General features: G+C 47.8%; 1 protein-coding gene across 1 annotated transcript in view; it reads right to left on the bottom strand.

Annotated features, from left to right (window-relative positions):
- Positions 1 to 22,426, bottom strand: part of LOC143804877 (gamma-aminobutyric acid receptor subunit beta-4-like) — a 344,582-nt gene that overhangs the window by 78,203 nt on the left and 243,953 nt on the right. The window lies entirely within an intron of this gene.

The following is a 22,426-nucleotide window of genomic DNA, read 5'->3' on the forward strand; positions in this document are numbered from 1 at the left end:
CATATTTCTATGGATTTTATTTCTGATCTTCCGGTTTCCCAGAGGATGTCAGTTATCTGGGTTGTTTGTGACCGGTTTTCTAAGATGGTTCATTTGGTGCCTTTGCCTAAATTGCCTTCCTCTTCAGATTTAGTTTTGTTGTTTTTTCAGCATGTGGTTTGTTTGCATGGTATTCCGGAGAATATTGTGTCTGACAGAGGTTCCCAGTTTGTTTCTAGGTTTTGGCGGGCCTTTTGTGCTAGGCTGGGCATTGATTTATCTTTTTCCTCTGCATTTCATCCTCAGACAAATGGCCAAACCGAGCGAACTAATCAGACCTTGGAGACTTATTTGAGATGCTTTGTGTCTGCTGATCAGGATGATTGGGTGGCCTTTTTGCCATTGGCCGAGTTTGCCCTTAATAATCGGGCTAGTTCGGCTACTTTGGTTTTGCCTTTTTTTTGTAATTTTGGTTTTCATCCTCATTTTTCTTCTGGGCAGGTTGAGCCTTCTGACTGTCCTGGTGTGGATTCGGTGGTTGACAGGTTGCAGCAGATTTGGGCTCATGTGGTGGACAATTTGGTGTTGTCTCAGGAGGAGGCTCAACGTTTTGCTAACCGTCGTCGGTGTGTTGGTTCCCGGCTTCAGGTTGGGGATCTGGTCTGGTTGTCTTCCCGTCATGTTCCTATGAAGGTTTCTTCTCCTAAGTTTAAGCCTCGGTTTATTGGTCCTTATAGGATTTCTGGGATTATTAATCCGGTGTCTTTTCGATTGGCGCTTCTGGCCTCTTTTGCTATCCATAATGTCTTCCATAGATCTTTATTGCGGAAATATGTGGTACCCGTTGTTCCCTCTGTTGATCCTCCGGCCCCTGTGTTGGTTGATGGGGAGTTGGAGTATGTGGTTGAGAAGATTTTGGATTCTCGTTTTTCGAGGCGGAGGCTTCAGTATCTTGTCAAATGGAAGGGTTATGGCCAGGAGGATAATTCTTGGGTTTTTGCCTCTGATGTCCATGCTGCTGATTTGGTTCATGTTTTTCATCTGGCTCGTCCTGATCGGCCTGGGGGCTCTGGTGAGGGATCGGTGACCCCTCCTCAAGGGGGGGTACTGTTGTGAATTCTGCTTTTGGGCTCCCTCCGGTGGTTGAAGGTGGTAATGCAGTTGTCCCTGAGTTGCAGTCCTGGTCAGGTGTATCTGCTGATTGCAGTTCTGACTGGGGTATTTAGGCGTGCAGGATTCATTAGTCCTTGCCAGTTGTCCATGGTTGTTGGGAGGTTTTGGTCCTGGTTTGGTTCCTTCTGCCTTCTGCCAAATCAGCAAAGATAAGTGTCTGGTTTTGTTTCTGTGGCACACATGCTGTGTGCTTAATAATTCTGTGCTATTCAGTGTTTTTTTGTCCAGCTTAGATTGTGTCAGTATTTTCTCAGTCTTGTTGGATTCTCTGGAGTGGCAGATATACATTCCATGTCTTTAGTTAGATTGTGGAACTTTTTGTATTATCTGCTGTGGATATTTTTGGAAGGGTTTTAATACTGACCGCTTAGTATTCTGTCCTATCTTTCCCTATTTAGCTAGAGTTGCCTCTTTTGCTGAATCCTGTTTTCTGCCTGCGTGTGTCTTTCCTCTCCTACTCACAGTCAATATTCGTGGGGGGCTGCCTTTCCTTTGGGGTTCTGCTCTGAGGCAAGGTAGTATTCCTATTTCCATCTATAGGGGTATTTAGTCCTCCGGCTGTGTCGAGGTGTCTAGGGTTTGTTAGGCACACCCCACGGCTACTTCTAGTTGCGGTGTTAGTTCAGGTTTTGCGGTCAGTACAGTTTCCACCTACTCCAGAGAAAGTTCATGCGGCTCCAAAGTCACCGGATCATAACAGGTACCTGGGAATCGGGCTCCAGGAAGCAGTTGGAGCCAGTCCCCCCCAGCTTCAAGAAGAAGGGGACACCTGAAGAGGATTACTGTATTATCCTGCTTAGAATTTTGTACTGGCTGCGTACTTTATGCAAAGCCTTTATGAGTGTAGGAGTACAGCAACTACACCTTAAAAATATTTCAAAGAGGCTTGACAATTATTGCCTTTCAGGGGTCTATGGATGACCGTCCGTCCTTATAATTTTTTTCCTGGCTTTGTATTTTGTGCAAAGACTTTATTAGTGTAGGAGTAGAGCAAAAAATATTTCAATGAGGCCCGACAATTTTTGTCTTTCAGGGGTCTATGGATGACCTTCCTTATAATGTTGTACTGGCTTTGCACTTTCTGCAAATGCTTTATGACTGTATAAGTATATAAAGTATACTTTGAAAATATTTACATTCAAAATGTTGTCATGGATTCATTGATTTACCATGGTTATTGTTGCATTATGGTTGCATATAAAACATGCGAAATGCATTGAGAAATTTCTTACCCATAGACTATTCTGTGGTCTGGTCTCGGTTACATTTCTTGGAAACATAGCACTAAAAAAAATGCATTTAAATATTTTGATGGGTTACATTTCTTACCCATACACTATTCTGTGGTCTGGGGTACATTTTTGTCATATATAACACCCAAAGAGTAGTATTATGTGGTCTTGGGTACATTTCTATGCTATATAACACTTCCAAAAAGTGTTAAAAAAATTTATCTGGCTTATATTTCTCATGAAAACACCATTTTGTGTTCTGTTGTAGATTTTTTATGATACATAACAGCACAAAAAAGCGTTTCAATTTTTTGCTGTGTTAAATTTATCACCCATACACTACTCCTTCTTCTGGGATACATTTGATTGTTATATAACCCGCAAAAACTTGTTTAAAAATGCTCATCCATAGGGTATCACATCTTCTTGGGTACATTTTGTTGCTATATAAGTCTCAAAAAACTTGTTAAAAAATGTATCAGTATTATATTGCTCATCCACAGACTTTTACATATCCTTGGGTAGATTTCATTGATATATAAGCCTCAAAAAACTTGTTCAAAATTTTAGGCTCTGAGCGCACGTTGCAGATTTTGTGCATTTTTGTAGCATTTTTTTTGTGCGGATTTGTGACAAAACCTGAAGCAAAACCTGATGCCACCAAAGTGAATGAGAAACCGACTTGTCATGCACATGTTGAGTATTTTTGACTTTCAGATTTGATGCAAAAAATAATCTTCTGCATGTCAATTCCCTGTGTGTTTTTGCCCTGTGTTTTTCACTATTGACTTCACTCAAATCAATAAAAAAATTACCAATGTTCGTGAGTTTTTACAGCTGTATTTTTCCTACCAAGAGATGCAGAAATGGTACAAAAATTTTACTCCACGTGTGTGCAGCGCCCCAGAGTCCTGGTCGTTGCAGTGCTGTGGCTTCGCCGCTAAGGGGAGCCATGGTACGTTCGATGGCACCGAAGGAGTTCCTCCAATCAGGTATCACAGACACCAATATGTTTCACAGCTGGGCCTCCGGGGGGAGCTAAGGGTGCTATTCATTAGGCCACTCCCCACCATAGTGGGTAAACTGGGGGTCAGGCAGGAAGTTAGAGAGAACGCTGACGGGATTGAACGGAGCAACACCCTGTGGCAGGGGGTGTTGTGAAGGGAGAGACTGTAGGGTCTCTGCCAGGGGTGGGATCCTGGCAGAGGCTTGGCATTGAAAGAACGTAACGGGTCCGCGCAAGCTCCTGGAAGCGGCGGGACTCAAGAAAGGACTAGAAGCGAGATAGATTGTGCTGAGTGAGAAACGAAATCAAGCAGAAGGAGAATACCAGCAGGGGTTTTGTTGAAAGAGGCAGCACCCTGCTGAGGCGCAATACCGGTGGCCGGAACGCCGAGGGAGTGGATTAGAATACAGCTTCAAGCCATACTCCAAACAGCGGCAGGACAGTCGGTCTCAGGCGGGCTGTCTACCACATATCACCTATGAAGTCTTGGGGGGCAATTGCGGGAGAGGGGCGACTCTAGGGTCCCGGAAGAACTCCAGGCCTACCTGACAAACGGGTGCCATTCCAACCTGAATACAGGGAAGGGGTGGATTACAGAGGAACATCAAATCGAGTTGTGAGGGAACTTAAGAAACAGACACAACCGTTGTGGGGTTACTTTCCGTGAGCACAGCAGGGAAGGACTACAACACATAGCGCTAGAAGGAAGGCACAGATTTCCACCTGAGAGGAGAACTCTGGAGGTGCCATTGGACCGGCCGGACTTGCGTAGCCTGGTGAACCGTGTTCTGGACTGAGGACTCAGAGATCTCCAGTAAAGAGGTAAAGAGACTGCAACCTGGTGTCCTCGTTATTTACCGCGACTTACACCCCACAACCGCACCGCTACATCGCTACCCTTACTACCACCTATTACACCGGACGTCCCCCACTGACGGACAGGGCCACGGACCGGGTCTAGCCACCGTGACAACCCCGAGACTGAGAACTAGAGGCCCGGCTCCGGGTACCCCTCGGCCCTGCGGCGGTGTGGGGGCGCTCCAAACTTGGCGTCACGAACAGGATCTACTTAAGCCTGAAGAATCAGGTCATGTGTGCCTAGAGACTGTGATTTGTTGTGCTTGGACTGTACTTTATTGTAAGACTGTGCTGCGCCATTAGCCGCCAAAAGTTCCCGCCAAAAGGCGCCGCCATTGCTACACCCAAGGGGAAGGAGGGCGTGTTATGGGCGGAGACTCCCAGTGTGGCGCGAGAAATGGCTACCGCCCCCTGCACTTCTGGCTGCAGAGGAATGACCTGCCCCAAAGCAGAAGAGAAACACCCCTTGATATGCAACGGCGAGAGGCTGGTGACGGAGAAGCCCGACCTCAGAGAAATGGCGGAGTCAGGTGCATGCACTGCCACCGACTATCAGGCAGCGATGATGAACGGCGAGTGCCTGAGCGAGGAAGAAGCGGTTCAGGCCTGCCTTTCTTCACCGGAGATGGACCGGAAGCCTGCGGATCCGACAGCGAAGCTACGTCCACCAATCCCGACCTCGGAGTTAGAGGAGGAGGAACCACAGCAAGCGGAGCGGAGTCCGAGCATCCCATTGGAGGAGCCCCGGTCCGGGCTGCAGCAGACTCCAGCGTCCTCGTTAACGGACCAGAGCGACGCCGGTGGAACCACATCAGGCGCAGGTATGGGCGGCGCCCCTACTCCCCTGGACGGTTCTGCTCTCCCGACCGATCCTCCCCACAACAGTAACCCCGCGTTTACAATCGACCGGGCGGTTCTCACCCCCGGCGCGTTGGGGAAGTTGTTACCACCATTGCCAACCAGGTGGGGAGAGCCCATAGAAATGGACCCAGGAGGGGTGATGTTCCGATGGGATGTTCCCTGGGTCGAGCAGGATGGGATTCCAATGGAAGGTCTCACTATTGCGATACTTACCTGGGACCAATACAAACAATGCGTGCTCCAGCATTGGGGGCAGCGCACTGAAGTTGAAAAACGGGAACTGCAGGGCAAAAAATTGATCTATGATGGGACGGATGCTGTCAGGCGAGGGACGGTGGCGGCATTCCACCCAAAGAAGGGGTGGGGTTCCATTTGGGAGTCGGGTCTACCTACTGGCATCTTCGTTGCCGGCTATGATGTGGAGACTCCCTGCTGTGATCGAGAAGGTGAACCACTCCGGGAGGGGGATCAGGTGACGTATACCCGTCACTGGAACACACAAGGATGGCGTGCCCGGAAAGTTCAGCGATACGAGTCTGAGAGAATGGCACCTGTGGCCCCAACTGTGGTCAATCCAGGGCTGCCAGACCTTGTTACTGTTTCTACTGTACGCTTTGTAGCAGCTCCTGAACTTGCCGACAGAGTTAGGCTTCAAATTCAGACAGCAGGCGACCAGGTGGTCCCTGCGGAGCTTGCCGCTGGTGTCCGTGCTACAGTGGCCGGGGTTCAGGAACCCAAGCCACCAGAAGAAGAATAAACCTCGATACCATGAAAATGTAAATAGTTTTCCTTTAACTGTTCCTGTTTGCTGCTAAAACCCGTCCAGGGTTAATGGATCCCTCTGTTGACCCGGGATCCCCTTTGTTTGTTTTCCCTTTTCTGAAGTTTTTGCACAAAGTTATACAAACTGCAGTAATCATGGACTGTGCATGATTCGAACTTCCTTTGTAAATAGTTTGCACCTTCTTAAAGGTGCTCCCTACTGGTTTTAACCAAAGACACTTTGCGAAGATATTTGCCCTATTGGTTTGAGCCAGAGACACTTTGTGAAGATACCTTTTCTACCGGTTCTAGTTAAAGACACTTTGCGAAGATACCAAACCGGAACCTTTGCGTGGGCTGGTAGGCTGAGAAGACGAGCTATCTCAGAGAGACTTGGTCCCCTCTTAAAGGGGATGTGAAGAATTGAACTTGAGAGAGATACTGTTGCAGAACAGTAAAGCTATAATGATGCTTGAAAAGAATGTAACTGTTTTCCATGAAAAGTTAAATGTGTTCAATTTGTTTGAAATGTGAAACCTGAATAATGTTTTGAAAGGTGCAGAGAGCCCGTAGGGGTAGATGTAGAGATCTGCATAGCTGAAAGTAAAGAAGTAATGATGAAGGTGAGGATAGAAGGTAAACCCTGCGTCCCCATAGAAAGTTACTTTGTTACTAAGGACAGAAAGTGAACCCGTAGGGGTTAGAGCGTGAGTCCTTAAAGGAGCCGAGAAGAGCGGGCTCAGAGTTCTTTAAATGAAAGGAATGTTATGTCTATACTATGTATAGTAGCGAAAGGCAGTAGGCCCTGGCTGGACGGGGCTGTCCTGTAAAAGAAAGGAGAGGCAGTAGGTCTGGTGCCATAGGGACAGGCGGTCCTGCAGGTTCAAAGTAGGAGAATGTGAAGTTACCTTACCCTGTAATGTGATTATAGGAAGGCCTTTGGTAAACTAAGAGTGTATGTTTCTTAAAGGCAATGTTAATTTATTGTTCCAGAATTTGCACTAAGTAGAATACCCGGTTGGGTAACAGGAGTTATGCATAGCCTGTAATTTATAATGTTGACTATGTTTGTAACGTTAGAAGTGTCCTCACCTCCCATAAAGGGAAGCCTGTTCAAGTATACTTATTGTTTTGCACTCAACAAAATTGTATGTCTTTTTGCTAATCTGTATTGTTGTTTTTCTTCCCAGTCCCGGAGTACTGTGTTTAACCAGGGGGGAGTGCAGCGCCCCAGAGTCCTGGTCGTTGCAGTGCTGTGGCTTCGCCGCTAAGGGGAGCCATGGTACGTTCGATGGCACCGAAGGAGTTCCTCCAATCAGGTATCACAGACACCAATATGTTTCACAGCTGGGCCTCCGGGGGGAGCTAAGGGTGCTATTCATTAGGCCACTCCCCACCATAGTGGGTAAACTGGGGGTCAGGCAGGAAGTTAGAGAGAACGCTGACGGGATTGAACGGAGCAACACCCTGTGGCAGGGGGTGTTGTGAAGGGAGAGACTGTAGGGTCTCTGCCAGGGGTGGGATCCTGGCAGAGGCTTGGCATTGAAAGAACGTAACGGGTCCGCGCAAGCTCCTGGAAGCGGCGGGACTCAAGAAAGGACTAGAAGCGAGATAGATTGTGCTGAGTGAGAAACGAAATCAAGCAGAAGGAGAATACCAGCAGGGGTTTTGTTGAAAGAGGCAGCACCCTGCTGAGGCGCAATACCGGTGGCCGGAACGCCGAGGGAGTGGATTAGAATACAGCTTCAAGCCATACTCCAAACAGCGGCAGGACAGTCGGTCTCAGGCGGGCTGTCTACCACATATCACCTATGAAGTCTTGGGGGGCAATTGCGGGAGAGGGGCGACTCTAGGGTCCCGGAAGAACTCCAGGCCTACCTGACAAACGGGTGCCATTCCAACCTGAATACAGGGAAGGGGTGGATTACAGAGGAACATCAAATCGAGTTGTGAGGGAACTTAAGAAACAGACACAACCGTTGTGGGGTTACTTTCCGTGAGCACAGCAGGGAAGGACTACAACACATAGCGCTAGAAGGAAGGCACAGATTTCCACCTGAGAGGAGAACTCTGGAGGTGCCATTGGACCGGCCGGACTTGCGTAGCCTGGTGAACCGTGTTCTGGACTGAGGACTCAGAGATCTCCAGTAAAGAGGTAAAGAGACTGCAACCTGGTGTCCTCGTTATTTACCGCGACTTACACCCCACAACCGCACCGCTACATCGCTACCCTTACTACCACCTATTACACCGGACGTCCCCCACTGACGGACAGGGCCACGGACCGGGTCTAGCCACCGTGACAACCCCGAGACTGAGAACTAGAGGCCCGGCTCCGGGTACCCCTCGGCCCTGCGGCGGTGTGGGGGCGCTCCATGTGCACATTACCTTATCGGTATTATATTGCTCATCCATAGACTATTCTTTGGTCTGGATGACATTTCCTTGGTATATAACCCTCAATAGTGCATAGCCTTTACGAGTCTAGGAGACCAATACATGACAATTTGAACAGAATGTGTATGAGGCCTCCTTTATGTCTTATACAGGGTGTATCTTAGTCTCTAATTTTTGCATTTCTTGCTTCCTTCATAAATTAAACTGAAATTTCCTATTTTTTTAATTAAAAAAATCAGTTTTGGTTTATATATTTTTTCAAATCCTTTTTAAATGTTGACTTATTTACAAGTTATTATAAGAAATAAGTTATATATGTTTCTTAACATCTTTTTTCCCTGTAAAATGCAATTTTTCATCGATTTTGAATGTTGTGGAATAAAATTGTGGCCCCATTCTTCTCAGCAGTGATCTGGGAGTCAGAGATGCCTCTTGGTATCACATTAAATCCAAACAAAACACATTTAATTTTGTGGGCGTAACGTGAAAAAAATGTGGAAAACTTTGCAGGGTAAGAATACTTTTTCAAGGCACTGTATCTATTACAACAAACACAGATAGTACTCTCTCTCTCGTTGCGTATAGCTCTTCTCACCGCCACTGATCCAGTCTTTGTTTTCTGGCTGCAAAATGTGAAGTTATAAGCAGGTGCGTAACGAAATCGAAGTTGCAGAGAGTGTGACCGTGTCTGGGCCCGCCAACGACGCCTACTTCAGCTGGATAAGTTTGTATCAAAACCGCTTATAAGTGCTCATAATGTCCCCCGATAGGGCTAGATCTTCTTCCAACGTCAGGCCCCAACTTGCAGGTTGTGGAATTCCGGCATGCAGATTTCACAACCCTCCATGGCCGCTCTCTCAGTGAAAGAGGGATCTTGTTCTTTCAAGAACAACTATAGGTAACAGCGTCGTAAAGTGTCTGTTAGTGGCGATAGCAGCCACAGATGGATGTGGGATTCCAGTGTTTTTCCAAAGTTGATTTCTTCTGGGGGGCATTAGATGCAAGAGGACAATATCTTATATGTGATAAAATAACCAATTCTGACGCTCAACATTCATTTATTAAGTTAAGTGGTACTTCCATACCGCCTATAGTATTTAAGCATCCAGGCAGCCCACATATTGCTGTCAATTATGTCCTAAACTACCCTCTCCTAGTGTATCATCACCCATACCCTGCAGACTGTAAGCCCTCGCGGGCAGGGTCCTCCCACCTTATGTACCCGTGTGCCTTGTTTTTGCTCATGTTTAATGTATTTGTCTATATTTGCCCCGTATTTCACATGTAAAGCGCCATGGAATAAATGGCGCTATATAAATGAATAATAATAATAATAATAATAATAAACGTGATTGCATAGTAAGCAGCTGCAGAAGGAAGTGGGAACCAGCTGTCAGACACAGTCGGACTCCACATAGGGAAGGCAGAGATGGCTTATTATGTAGCCCTGAAGAAGCGAAGTGTACAGTATACGAAGTGCTGACAGTGCTTCCTCCTCCAGTTCCTTCGATCAGTTCATCAGTTGCCCTAATATTTTAATTATTAGATCTTGGAATAATAATTTTCACAATTAGATGTGATAAATAAAATGTTCCTGTGCTGAGATAATCTTATAAATGTGCCCCTGCTATGTACTGTGTAATGGCTGTGTCTTACTGTACAGGGACATGGTCTGATCATGAAACATCTCCTGGGCATGGGAGGACGCAAAAGAGTATACAGACATTACAGCACAGGGTCACAGCTGATTCTTTTTGGGAGGTAAAACATTCCCCTCCCTGTTGTGACAGAGTCACTGGTGAAGCGATAGAGAGGAGATATGTGTCACTGCGCATGATGGCATCAGTGATGTAAAACTAGAGTAGTTTCCTCCATCACACTATGTGTTGAGAGGATGAAATGAGAGTTATGTTATGGGCTAGTTTTAGTGGAACTCCATAAAGCGGGAGTTAGGGGATTCACCATATCTCCACATGCAGAGTCCTGACAGGACCTGTGTGATGTCAAGATCAAGTGATCAGTCATATGATGGAGGAGTCACAAGGTCTGGGCTTAAATGGCTGAAGGTCAGAGCTTTCCGTATTCAGCGTGGGCCTGGAGAAGGAGCACTCCATGAAAGTGCTGCATGGACTTGTGAGGCTGAACAGTGTGTGTTCTGCCAGCCGTGAGCAGGAAGAACCCCGCTCACAGAAGGGCTGTTTGTTCTGCCACCATTTTGCTTTGTTTTCCTGTTTATCCCAGAGGGCTGTATTTTCTTTACCACACCTTGATTTATGCTGCCTACAATAAATAAAAGGAAGTAATTAAAGCCGCAGTGTACCCGTGTATACCTCCGTGTGCAACCGAGTGAGGCGATCTACCACAGGTGGTGTTAGAAGTGCAGGCAGCATCTAGTGAACATGTGGGATGGCCAAAAGCCAGCGTACAATGCCAGGCAAGATGGAGGACCTGCTGAAACATCTGCTACAAGCACAGCAGCAACAGCAACTACAGCACCAGCAGCAATTACCGCAGCAACAGATGGCGCAGCAAGAGACAAGTTAGCTGCTTATGCAGCAGATGCAGCAGCACCAGAAGCAGATTGACTTGTTTACAAAGGCGGTTCGTGAAAGACAGGCAGCTCCACCATCAAGTCCCGGTGATGAAATGTACATCCGGAAGGTGGTAAGACGAGCTATGCAAAAAATGAATCTGGGTGATGATATGGAGCCATTTTTTACTGTATTTGAGAGTGTAGTGGAGCATGAGATGCTACCTCCAGAGAAGTGGGTAGAGGTGTTGACCCATTATTTGACTGGTGAACCTCAGAAGGCCTATTATGATCTGGCATTACAGGAAGCGCAAGAGTATGCCAAGGTAAAAACTGAAATTTTGGCATGCACCGGAGTGACTATTTCAGTAAGAGAACCAGTGGTTCACCACTGGGCATATTGTGGGGATAAACCACCTTGGTCCCAAATGTTTGACCTACTGCATCTGGTGCAAAAATGGCTGCAGCCAGAATCTTTCACTCCAGCCCAGATGGTCTAGCTGGTTGTCATGATTTGTGCACTCCCTTCCTAGGCCGGTGCAGACGTGGGTTGTCCAGGGAGATCCCCGAAATGCGGATGAACTGGTGGGCCTAGTGGAACAGTTCCAGGTTGTTGAAAGATCCCTAAGGAAACCAGGGGGTGGTGCATCCCCATACTGGGGTACCCAGCGTCAACCTGAGCCCCAAAGGAGGGGTAGTAGAGCCACAGCTGGAAGGAGTCCTAGATCCCAAGGGGTCGCTGAGGGGTTGTCAAAGGCTACGGGGAGAGACTTGCTTTTCTGGAGATGTCGCAGTCTAGGACATATAGCCACCCATTGTCCCTTGTGCCCCGAAGAGATGGATTGCAGCCTAGGGAGGTGCTGTTCGTACTATGCATATCCTGCCTGCAATGTGGACTATCAGACTGGAGAGGGGCCGCAGTCTTGTCCTGTGACCATAAACGGAGCGCTGGTGAAAGGACCGTTAGACTCAGGGAGCTTGGTGACCCTGATAAGGGCCACACTCCCCCATCAGTTGTTCCCAGGGTTAAAACGTGGGCGTCCGCTGTATCCACAGGGATGCCAAGGACTATCTTGTTGCCAGAGTGACTATAAAAACTAACTGTGGGGTTGCATCGCATGAGGTTGAGGTGGTTAAGGACTTGCTACACCCGGTGATAATAGGACGAGACTTTAGCCTGTTCTGGGACTTGTGGGGGAAGTCTGGGATACCAAGTGTCCCAGACAGAAGCCTAACTCAACCCTGAGGAAACCACATCGCAGTTGGAGGTGGATGAGTTCCCCTTGTGTGTCCTGGCTGGTGACGAGGTTGATAAGGTGACCAGTGAGGCCGAGATTCCTGACCTGGGGGTTTCTGGTGGAATTTTTTTTTTACTTACTGTTAATGCAGGATCTTACCCTAAAAGTGGCATTGAAAATGTCACTGTTATAAATGGGGTTGCCTAAGAGCAGGGGGCTGACACAAGGTTTCCACATTTTGCATTAAATGGAGAGCTGCTGTATCGGATCACTAAGTTAAGAGAAGAAGTGGTAGAGCAGTTGTTAGTACTGGGTCCCTTTAGGTGTAGGGCATTAGACCTGGCCCATTCTCAAATCTTGGGGGACATCTGGGAGTAGACAAAACACAAGAGTGCGGGCCATTAGGAGGTATTACTGGCCTGGGTGTCAACAGGGAGATTGATAACTACTGCCGGTACTGCCCTACTTGTCAGCTTACAGCTCCCATGTCCCACTTCCGAAGCCCTCTAGTGCTGTTGCCCATTATAGAGGTCCCCTTTGACAGGATTGCCATGGACCTTGTGGGGCCCGTTGTTAAGTCCACCAGAGGGCACCAATACATTCTAGTGGTGATGGACTATGCAACATGGTACCCGAAGGCAGTACCCCTTAGAAACTCCTCCGCCAGGAGCATAGCCTGAGAGTTAGTCCATATTTTTTCTCGGATGGGCCTACCAAAAGAGATCCTGACAGACCAAGGCACACCGTTTATGTCCAAAGTAATGAGTGAGTTGTGTGAGGCTCTCCAGGTTACACAACTCCGCATGTCAGTGTACCATCCTCAGACGGACGGCTTGGTGGAGAGATTCAACAAGACATTGAAGTCCATGCTTAAGAAGGTCGTGAAGCGAGATAGCCGAGACTGGGATTGCCTACTGCCGTACCTGCTGTTCTCTATCAGGGAAGTTCCTCAGTCCTCTACTGTATTCTCATCGTTTGAGCTGTTGTATGGACGACACCCCTATGGACTTCTAGATGTCGCAAAGGAGACCTGGGAGGCCGAAGCTACGCCCCACTGGAGCATTATTGAGCATGTGGCTCAAATGCAGGACTGGATTGCAAGGGTGATGCCGATTGTGAAGGAGAGCTCAGGGGAGGGTCTACAACCGAGCTGCAAGGCTGAGACAGTTTAGTCCTGGAGACTGGGTGCTAGTGTTGATTCCCACCATGGAAAGTACATTTCTGGCCAAGTGGCAAGGGCCATACGAGGTGGTAGAGATGTTGAGTGACTTCAGCTACAAGGTTCACCAACCAGGGAGACAAAAGCCGTACCAAGTGTACCACATCAACCTGTTCAAATCTTGGCAAGACTGGGAATGGGGGGAGGCTATGTGCCTTGCAGCCAGTCCTGAAGCCAGGGTCGAGGATGTCACAGTGGCAGAGACTCTGTCACTGGCCCAGAAACAAGAGTGCCATGAGCTGCTTTAGCGGAATCGAGACCTGTTTATGGAGCTACCAGGTTGTACGTAGGTTGTGGAGCACGAGATCATGACTGAGCCACATGTGAGGGTGAATCTGAAGCCGTATTGGAGTCCCGAAGCCCGCCGCAAGGTGATCTACAAGGAGGTGAGGAGATTGTTGAGCCTGGGCGTCATCGAGGAGTCAAAGAGCGGTTGGTCCAGCTCCCCAAGTGCCAAGAAGAAAGCGGCCTTCTCTACACCTGATGTATGTGCAGCGCCCCCACTGCCGCAGGGCCGAGGGGTACCCGGTACCGGGCCTCTGAGTCTCTGTTCTGGGGTTGTCACGGTGGCTAGACCCGGTCCGTGACCCTGCTGAGGGGCGCCCAATAATAGGTGTGCGTGATGGTGCTGATGTTGTGGTGGTGCGGTGCAGGTTGCAGTAAATAACGAGGACACCAGGTTGCAGTCTCTTTACCTCTTTACTGAAGGCTTCAGGATCCTCAATCCGGAATACGGTTAACCGGGCTGCGCAAGCCTGGCCGGTCCGATGGCACATCCAGAGCTCCCTTTGCAGGTGAAAATCTGTGCCTACCTTCTAGCGCTTGTGTGTTGTGGTCCTCCCCTGCTGTGCTTACGGGATAGTCCCCACAACTGTTGTGTCTGTTTCTCGTGTTCCCTCACAACTCGATTCTGATGTTCTTCCACGTCCCCCAGATCTTATGGTTAGGACGCACCCGTATGACGGGGAGGCTCGGAGCTCTTGCGGGACTCTAGCGTCGCCCCACTCCTGTTGTTACCCCCCTGTGTCTTCCTAGGTCAATTGGGTGAGACAGCCCGCCTATAACTGACTGTCCTGCCGTAGGTTTGAAGTTTGGCCTGGAGCTCTATACTTCCTCGGCGTTCCGGCCACCGGTTACCCGCCTCAGTAGGATGTTGCCTCGTCTTACAGCACGACTCCTACTGGTATTCTCCTTGTTGCGTTGATCTCGTTTCTCACTCAGCACAATATACCTCGCTTCTTGTCCTTTCTTGGGGCACCGCCGCTATATCGTGCAGGCGCGGTCCCGTAACGTTCTCTCTGGTTGCTAGGCCTCTGTCAGGATCCCACCCCTGACTGGGACCCCTCTGAATCTTCCCCTACAACACCCTCTGCCACAAGGTGTTGCCTGGTTCCAACCCAGTCAGCTTTCTGTCTAACTTTCTGCCTAACCCCCAGTTTTACCAGATTGTGAGGAGTGGCCTAATACATAGAACCCTTAGCTCCCCCTGGAGGCCAGACTGTGAAATGTATTGGTGTCTGTGATACCTGGTCAGAAGAACTCCTTCAGTGCCATCAGACGTACCATAGCCCCCCTTAGCGGCGGAGCATCAGTACTGCAACGACCAGGACTCTGGGGCGCTGCATATGCTTCCAGTATACCAGAATGTCATTCAGTCTACAAGGAGCCCCAGCTACCTTCCAGAGGGCTATGGACCAGATCCTAGCCCCTCACAAGAAATACGCCACCGCTTATTTGAACGACATCGTGATCTTCAGGCAATCCAAAAGTGGCCGCAGCCATTCTCCAAGAAGCAGGTTTGGGCATTTCTCGGGAATTGTGGGATATTATCGGCGTTTCACCATGATAGCTACCACCTGACTGATCTTCACAAGAACGCAAAGTCAACGATGGTCAAATGGTCCTCTGAAGCGGAGATGGCATTCCAGGAGTTGAAGCTCATCCTGTGCCGACAGCCAGTCTTGGTCGCAACAGACTTCAAAAAGGAGTCTATGCTTCAAATGGATGCCTCCAAAGTTGGTTTAGGAGCTGTGCTGTCCCAGGAAATAGATGGTGACGAACACTGTTGTGAATTCCGCTCTTGGGCTCCCTCCGGTGGTTATAAGTAGCATTTTTGTGAGTTCTGCTCTTGGGCTCCCTCCTGTGGTTTTGAGTGGTATGGCTGCTTCTTGGATTTAGCATCAGCAGCTGTTTTCACTGATCGTCTTTCTGGCTCTGCTATATTAGTCTGGCCTTTTCCCTAATTCAATGCCAGTTGTCAATTGTTGAGCTTGGAGTCATAGCTCTCTGAGGATTTCCCTGTCACTCTGACCATTTCAGCAAAGCTAAGTCCTTGCTTGTCTTTTTGCAGTTCACTTGTTGTGGACTTTGTTGTTTAGCACTTTCTATGTTTTGCTCATTTGTCCAGCTTATCAGTATGTATCTAGTCAGCTAAGCTGGAAGCTCTGGGCAGCAGAGTTTGCCCTCCACACCTTTAGTCAGGTGTGGAGATTTTTGCATTTCTCTGCGGTGGACTTTTTCTAGTTTTTATTACTGACCGCACAGTGTTCTGTCCTGTACTAATTCTTTCTAGCTAGTAGTGGCCTCCTTTGCTAAATCTTGTTTCATACTACGTATGTCATTTCCTTCTCCTCTCACAGTCATTATTTGTGGGGGGCTGTCCTATCCTTTGGGGATTTTCTCTGAGGCAAGATAGCTTTCCTGCTTCTACCTTTAGGGGTAGCTAGATCTCCGGCTGTGACGAGGTGTCCAGGGAGTGACAGGAACATCCCACGGCTACTGCTAGTGTCTGTGTTAAGATCAGGAACTGCGGTCGGTATAGTTACCACCTGCCCAGAGCTAGTCGCATGTCGCTCCTTAATCACCAGACCATAACAGAACACCCAGTCCTATACCTGAGTAGGAAACTCTCCTCCTGTGAGAAGAGCTATCTCATTGTGGAGAAAGAGTGCTTGGCCATCAAGTGGGCCATCGACACTCTGATATATTAACTGTTAGGCAGAAGGTTGAGGCTAATATCTGATCATGCACCCCTGAGATGGATGAGGGAAAAGAAGGGGAAGAATGCCCGGGTAACTAGGTGGTTTCTGGCGCTCCAGGACTTAACTTTCCATGTGGAACACAGGCCAGAAAAGTTGCATGGGAACGAAGAAGCCCTGTCCAGACTCCCCTGCTTAGCCAGTGAAGGCGCCAAAATACCCGGCTTTGGCCGGAGGGGCAGAATATGTGACAGAGTCACTGTTGAAGTGATAGAGGGAGATATGTGTCACTGCACATGATGGCGTCAGTGATGTAAAACCAGAGTAGAACATTACATGTTGAGAGGATGAAAAGAGAGTTATGTTATGAGCTGGTTTTAGTGGACCTCCGAGCAGGTGAGAGGAAGTCCACCGTATCTCCACAAGCAGAGTCCTGACAAGACCTGTGTGATGTCAAGATCATGTGATCAGTCATATGATGGAGGAGTCACAAGGTCTGGGTCCTGGGCTTAAATGGCTGAATGTCATAGCTTTCAGTGTTCAGTGTGAGCCTGGAGAAGGAGCACTCCAGGAAAGCATACCTCCCAACCGTCCCGGATCTCGCGGGACTGTCCTGATTTTGACAGTCAGCCCCGGGATCCCGGGAGGGACATTAGTTGTCCCGCACTACGTGCCTAGGGCGGGGACAATGCAGCAGGGGGCGGCACCTGAGTAACTTAGGTTTGTGGCTGTTTTTTTTTTTTATAAAAGCTGGGTCACCTCCCCACCGACCCCGCCCCCTGTGCGGTGCTGCCTGCCACGCTGAGGGAGAGAGGCTGAGAGCCAGCAGCGATCAAGATGAGAGGTCAGCGACTCACCTCCCTCCTGTGTGTGCACGGAGCTCCGGCTTCTCCTGCTCTTATCTGCTATCCCGGCAGAGAAGGAGAGTCGGGGGAGGTGCCGGGACAGTGCAGAGCTGTGAGCAGCCGGAGAAACTGAAGAGCGGCACATGGACATCAGCCGCCCCTGCACCACAGAGGAGAGTGTGTGTGTGTGATGTGTGTGATGCTGCATGTGTGTGTGTGTGAGATGCTGCATGTGTGTGTGTGAGATGCTGCGTGTGTGTGTGTGTGTGTGTGTGTGTGTGTGAGATGCTGCATGTGTGTGTGTGTGTGTGTGAGATGCTGCATGTGTGTGTGTGAGATGCTGCGTGTGTGTGTGTGAGATGCTGCATGTGTGTGTGAGATGCTGCATGTGTGTGTGTGTGTGAGATGCTGCATGTGTGTGTGTGTGTGAGATGCTGCATGTGTGTGTGTGTGTGTGTGAGATGCTGCATGTGTGTGTCTGATGCTGCATGTGTGTGTCTGATGTTGCATGTGTGTGTGTCTGATGCTGCATGTGTGTGTGTGTCTGATGCTGCATGTGTGTGTGTGTGTGTGTGTGATGCTGCTTGTGTGTGTGTGTGTGATGCTGCATGTGTGTGTGAGATGCTGCATGTGTGTGTGTCATGTGTGTATGAGGTATCTGGTGTGTATGTGATGGCTGCGTGTGTGTGATGGGTGTGTGTGATGGCTGCGTGTGTGTGTGTGATGGCTGCGTGTGTGTGTGTGATGGCTGCATGTGTGTGTGATGGCTGCGTATGTGATGCATTTGTGTCAAAGCTGCATGTGTTTGTGAGCTGCGTTTGTGATGCTGCGTGTGTATGTGTGATACTGCGTGTGTGTGTGATACTGCGTGTGTGTGTGTGTGATGCTGCGTGTGTGTGAGCTGCGTGCATGTGTGAGCTGTGTGTGTGCTGCGTGTGTGTGAGCCGTGTGTGAGCTGTGTGTGTGTATGAGCGTGTGTGTGAGCTGCGTGCCTGTATGTCATTATACAGTATGGAGAACTGTGGCCATTATACAGTATGGAGCATCATGTGCAGTCATTATACAGTATGGAGCATCATGTGCGGTCATTATACAGTATGGAGCATCATGTGCGGCCATTATACAGTATGCATGCGGTCATTATACAGTATGGAGCGTCATGTGTGTTCATTATACAGTATGGAGCGTCATGTGTGGCCATTATACAGTATGAAGCACTGTGGGGTCATTATACAGTATGGAGCATCATGTGTGGTCATTATACAGTATGGAGCATCATGTGCGGTCATTATACAGTATGGAGCATCATGTCCGGCCATTATACAGTATGCATGCGGTCATTATACAGTATGGAGTGTCATGTGTGTTCATTATACAGTAAGAAGCACTGTGGGGTCATTATACAGTATGGAGCATCATGTGTGGTCATTATACAGTATGGAGCATCATGTCCGGCCATTATACAGTATGCATGCGGTCATTATACAGTATGGAGCATCATGTGTGGCCATTATACAGTATGGAGCACTGTGTGACCATTATACAGTATGGAGCATCATGTGCTGTCATTATACAGTATGGAGCATCATGTCCGGCCATTATACAGTATGCATGCGGTCATTATACAGTATGGAGCGTCATGTGTGTTCATTATACAGTATGGAGCGTCATGTGTGGCCATTATACAGTATGAAGCACTGTGGGGTCATTATACAGTATGGAGCGTCATGTGTGTTCATTATACAGTATGGAGCATCATGTGTGGCCATTATACAGTATGGAGCACTGTGTGGCCATTATACAGTATGAAGCATCATGTGTGGTCATTATACAGTATGGAGCGTCATGTGTGGCCATTATACAGTATGAAGCACTGTGGGGTCATTATACAGTATTGAGCATCATGTGTGGTCATTATACAGTATGGAGCGTCATGTGTGGCCATTATACAGTATGGGGCATCATGTGTGGTCATTATACAGTATGGAGCACTGTGTGGCCATATTTTTTTGTTTATAATTATTGTATATGAAACAGTGTGATCAGCAGTGCTAAATGGGTGTGGTTGGGATGTGGATATAGGTGTGACTAATTATGAATGGGTGTGGTCAGAGGCGTGGCCTAAAATTTGCCGCGGCGCGCTTTGCGCGACGCAAACTTTGTCCCTCTTTCCCGTCTTCAAAAGTTGGGAGGTATGGGAAAGTGCTGCATGGACTTGTGAAGCTGAACAGTGTGTGTTCTGCCAGTCATGAGCAGGAGGAACCTCGCTCACTGAAGGACTGTGTTTGTTCTGCCACCATTTTGTTTTGTTTTCCTGTTTTGTCCAGAAGGCTGTATTTTCTTTACCACACATTGGTTTATGCTGCCTACAATAAACCAATAAAGGAAGTTCTCAATGTCGCATGGTACCCATGTCTACCTCCGTGTGCAGCCGAGTGAGCCGATCTACCACACTGTTTTAAGTAATGTTTCACCTCAAAGAAAAAATCATCTGTGATCCGATCCTGTCCTGTCTGTATACTTTTTTGCTTCCCCTTCTGCAAAGGAGATGTGGTATGATCAGACCATGTTCCTGTACAGTCAGACACAGCCATTACACAGTACACAGCAGGGGCACATTTATAAGATTATCTCAGCACAGGAACATTTTAATTAAATTCATCCAGTTGTGGAAATTATTATTATTCCAAGATCTATTGGTTAAAATTAACTTTGTTCATGGGAAAAAATCCTTTAACTCGAAAATGCTGCGGTGTATCAGAGAAAAACAGAATTTATTAACCACTATGGACTGAGTCACACAAAAGACTAATCAGACAAGCAGGGACCTTGGCAGCTTCTCGCTGCCTGCTCCCAGTGACTGACAGATCTTTCCCTGCATGTGCTCATAGACAGAGACCTGCCACTCCAGGGCATCAGGTGGGGAAAAGCCGCAGGGAACTTGCCTGTGTGACTCGTCTCCAATAGAACTTGGTCCTCAGGTGCTATTAAACTATGTTTTCTTTGACAAATGGCAGAGCAACATCCACAAATAGGGTACGTGGATGGGCGTTGCCTTAGTCAGAATTGTCAGGAGAAACTATGGTCAAAACAATCCAAGGGCAGACACTAAATAAGACACAGGATCGGGGCAGTATCGTTACAGGGACTGAACCAGGGTCAGGTATACCCTATAACTGGCACTGGAAGCAGGGAGCTGGAAAATTATACAGTGTGAAGTCCTACTCAAGGCTTAGAAAAAGTGAGTTAACGAGAAAACCATGTGAGGAATAAACTCAGGAGCTCTTTGCCTGGACAGTACCATAAGTCCCAAAATACTAAACCAAACTGCTGCATCGTAACCCCATGTTATCCACAACACAGGTGTGGTGCAGCTCGGCAGCAGAAGCACAAGGACCGTGGATGCCACATTAAGCTATTAAAGAAATATGATTTTTCTTCACCCTTAAGCCTCTTCTTCTCACTTTCCTGCTCCTCTAAGTCATCATTTGCTCTGAAAAATCCATATTCCTCAAGAGCATCAAATTAGAGATGCCTGCTGAAGTCTAATGAAGGCTATGAATAGAGCAAAGGAAGGAGGACAGATGAGCAGAGTGATAGCTAAAGAGACACAGAACAATGGCAACTTATGCATAAGTTCTCACCCTCAATGCTAGATTCACAGCTACACTACTCAGTACTTCTGTGCAATGCAGCCACTTTTCAGTGTGTTATATACAGACATCAATCCCTTGTTGCTCTAGGTAGTATTGTAGACATTACAGCAGTTATTCTCTATCCATTAGCTCAGAGATGACTGAAAGTTAGCGATAGAGTCTACAGAGTGGAAAACTTGTGAAAATATAGGAGGAAAGTCATATAATAGCCAAAAATAGTGGTATTACTCATGTACAAATACTTAACAGCTTATTCTGAGTAGTCACCTCACATGACAGGTCCACTTTAAAGCTAGGTAAAGTAATCTATATCAATGGGTTATTCTTGTGTTAGGAAATTGGTATAGTTACTTAGACAGCATGAAAGTAAGCAATTTTGTAGTTGACTTTTTCTATTTGATATCATGTTCCTGCAAAAAGAGCTTGTATCTTACATAATGTACAACGTGTTGCTAATGCAGATTGACTACCAGAGGTTGGCTGAGTATGTGCAGTAGCTACATTCCAGGCTGAGGAGTTAACTCTTAAGATATCAGCCACCTCCCTCCAGCCCATTGATTTCAACACAGCAGCTAGCTGCTCACCTTCCCTTCCCTCTCATCTCTGATCCAGTCTCAATTCTGCAAAATCACAAATCCCCCAGTGCCCAGCATTGGCAGTTTTCACAACTCACATGAACCATGCATCAATTCAAAGGCCCTATTATCTTTATATGAAAATACAGTAATAATGTACAATTGAGAGCAAGCCACTGACAGACCATTAAGCAATCAGAAGCTCAGCAGCAGGATGAAGCAACTGAACCAGAGCTGTCACTCAAGGATGAGTGCCCGCCCCTCCCAGCAACAAGGAAGTGAAGACACTGGAGAGCTGTGTTCTCCATAAGACCTAAGTTGAGGATAACCCTTTAAATCCTATGTACCTAACAACTGATAAACAGTTATAAAGTACACATATTATTAAAGGGAATCTATAAGCAGGATTTCACACTGTAGATCTGAAGCCTGTGTCACTCCAGCTCTATTTCCGCCTCCTCCTGCTAAGGCCTCTTTCACACTTCCATCTTTCAGCTCCCATCACAATCCGTCGATTTTTGAGAATGCAGGATCCTGCATTTCCCCATAGACTTGTATTAGCGACAGATTGTGACAGATGGCCATCCGTTTCATCCGTCTTTCACTGGATCCTGCATAAAAAAAACGGTCCGTCGGGCAGAGAAAACGTTCAGAGGAACGTTTTTTCTGCACGTCGGAAAATCGGTCAGCGACGCATCCTGCGCTGCCCGTCACTGGCTACAATGGAAGCCTATGGGCGCAGGATGCGTCGCTGCCTGTGAAATGCAGGAATCCAGCGACGGGTCCCGCCTTTTCAAAGAGAGCATGCGTGGAAGAATTTCCCATCAGGGAAATTCTCTCTCGCTCTCTTTCTCTTTTTACTATTGATGCTGCCTATGCAGCATCAATAGTAACAAGATAGAATGTGAAAAATAATAATAATAAAAAAAAATCGCAATATCCTCACCTACTGGAGTCCCGCGCAGCGATGCTCCTGGCAGCTAGCGTTCATAGTAATAGATTGCGAAATCTCGCGAGAAGTCGCGGTCTCGCGAGATTTCGCAATGTAGTACTAGGAACGCTAGCTGCCGGGAGCATCGGTGCGCGGGGGACGCCGGTAGGTGAGAATACTGCGATT

Source organism: Ranitomeya variabilis, chromosome 2, assembly GCF_051348905.1.
Source record: "Ranitomeya variabilis isolate aRanVar5 chromosome 2, aRanVar5.hap1, whole genome shotgun sequence".
In the NCBI taxonomy this organism is placed as follows: domain Eukaryota; kingdom Metazoa; phylum Chordata; class Amphibia; order Anura; family Dendrobatidae; genus Ranitomeya; species Ranitomeya variabilis.